This window comes from Anopheles merus, unplaced genomic scaffold, assembly GCF_017562075.2.
Source record: "Anopheles merus strain MAF unplaced genomic scaffold, AmerM5.1 LNR4000461, whole genome shotgun sequence".
In the NCBI taxonomy this organism is placed as follows: domain Eukaryota; kingdom Metazoa; phylum Arthropoda; class Insecta; order Diptera; family Culicidae; genus Anopheles; species Anopheles merus.
This window is the reverse complement of record NW_024428041.1, coordinates 22,501-25,000: the sequence shown is the minus strand read 5'-3', so window position 1 is coordinate 25,000 and position 2,500 is coordinate 22,501.

Here is a 2,500-nt window from a genome sequence, read left to right as displayed (position 1 = left end):
AAGGTTCTTCCTCCCAGAGATCGTCACTATCTGGGACGTACATTAATTTGTACCTGCATTAGCGCACGCTTTTGTAGAGAGCATATCAAGACGTGAAGTGTTATGTTGGAGGTCGAGTGCGCTGCTTACCAAACTTTGAACGCGGTAACTTGTACTCGGCACCGACATGGACACTTCCAAACCCAAGGAATGAGTTGTGAGTTTTACTAAGAGAAACAGGTAATTGGCAGCGTTACCTATAATTCTTGATATGTGCGGGAGTTCCTTAAGGTTCTTCCTCCCAGAGATCGTCACTATCTGGGACGTACATTAATTTGTACCTGCATTAGCGCACGCTTTGTAGAGAGCATATCAAGACGTGAAGTGTTATGTTGGAGGTCGAGTGCGCTGCTTACCAAACTTTGAACGCGGTAACTTGTACTCGGCACCGACATGGACACTTCCAAACCCAAGGAATGAGTTGTGAGTTTTACTAAGGAAAACAGGTAATTGGCAGCGTTACCTATAATTCTTGATATGTGCGGGGAGTTCCTTAAGGTTCTTCCTCCCAGAGATCGTCACTATCTGGGCGTACATAATTTGTACCTACATAGGCACACGCTTTTGTAGAGAGCATATCAAGACGTGAAGTGTTATGTTGGAGGTTGAGTGCGCTGCTTCAAACTTTGAACGCGGTAACTTGTACTCGGCACCGACATGGACACTTCCAACCCAAGGAATGAGTTGTGAGTTTTACTAAGAGCAACAGGTAATTGGCAGCGTTACCTATAATTCTTGATATGTGGGGGGAGTTCCTTAAGGTTCTTCCTCCAGAGATCGTCACTATCTGGGACGTACATTAATTTGTACCTACATAGGCACACGCTTTTGTAGAGAGCATATCAAGACGTGAAGTGTTATGTTGGAGGTCGAGTGCGCTGCTTACCAAACTTTGAACGCGGTAACTTGTACTCGGCACCGACATGGACACTTCAAACCCAAGGAATGAGTTGTGAGTTTTACTAAGAGCAACAGGTAATTGGCAGCGTTACCTATAAGTCTTGATATGTGCGGGGAGTTCCTTAAGGTTCTTCCTCCCAGAGATCGTCACTATCTGGGACGTACATTAATTTGTACCTACATAGGCACACGCTTTTGTAGAGAGCATATCAAGACGTGAAGTGTTATGTTGGAGGTCGAGTGCGCTGCTTACCAAACTTTGAACGCGGTAACTTGTACTCGGCACCGACATGGACACTTCAAACCCAAGGAATGAGTTGTGAGTTTTACTAAGAGAAACAGGTAATTGGCAGCGTTACCTATAATTCTTGATATGTGCGGGGAGTTCCTTAAGGTTCTTCCTCCCAGAGATCGTCACTATCTGGGACGTACATTAATTTGTACCTACATAGCCACACGCTTTTGTAGAGAGCATATCAAGACGTGAAGGGTTATGTTGGAGGTTGAGTGCGCTGCTTACCAAACTTTGAACGCGGTAACTTGTACTCGGCACCGACATGGACACTTCCAAACCAAGGAATGAGTTGTGAGTTTTACTAAGAGAAATAGGTGATTGGCCGTTCTCACCTATAAGTCTTGATATGTGCGGGGAGTTCCTTAAGGTTCTTCCTCCAGAGATCGTCACTATCTGGGACGTACATTAATTTGTACCTGCATTAGCGCACGCTTTTGTAGAGAGCATATCAAGACGTGAAGGGTTATGTTGGAGGTTGAGTGCGCTGCTTACCAAACTTTGAACGCGGTAACTTGTACTCGGCACCGACATGGACACTTCCAAACCCAAGGAATGAGTTGTGAGTTTTACTAAGAGAAACAGGTAATTGGCAGCGTTACCTATAATTCTTGATATGTGCGGGGAGTTCCTTAGGTTCTTCCTCCCAGAGATCGTCACTATCTGGGACGTACATTCATTTGTACCTACATAGGCACACGCTTTGTAGAGAGCATATCAAGACGTGAAGTGTTATGTTGGAGGTCGAGTGCGCTGCTTACCAAACTTTGAACGCGGTAACTTGTACTCGGCACCGACATGGACACTTCCAAACCCAAGGAATGAGTTGTGAGTTTTACTAAGAGAAATAGGTGATTGGCCGTTCTCACTATAGTCTTGATGTGTGCGGGAAGTTCCTTAAGGTTCTTCCTCCCAGAGATCGTCACTATCTGGGACGTACATTAATTTGTACCACATTGGCGCACGCTTTTGTAGAGAGCATATCAAGACGTGAAGGGTTATGTTGGAGGTTGAGTGCGCTGCTTACCAAACTTTGAACGCGGTAACTTGTACTCGGCACCGACATGGACACTTCCAAACCCAAGAATGAGTTGTGAGTTTTACTAAGAGAAACAGGTAATTGGCAGCGTTACCTAATTCTTGATATGTGCGGGGAGTTCCTTAAGGTTCTTCCTCCCAGAGATCGTCACTATCTGGGACGTACATTCATTTGTACCTACATAGGCACACGTTTGTAGAGAGCATATCAAGACGTGAAGTGTTATGTTG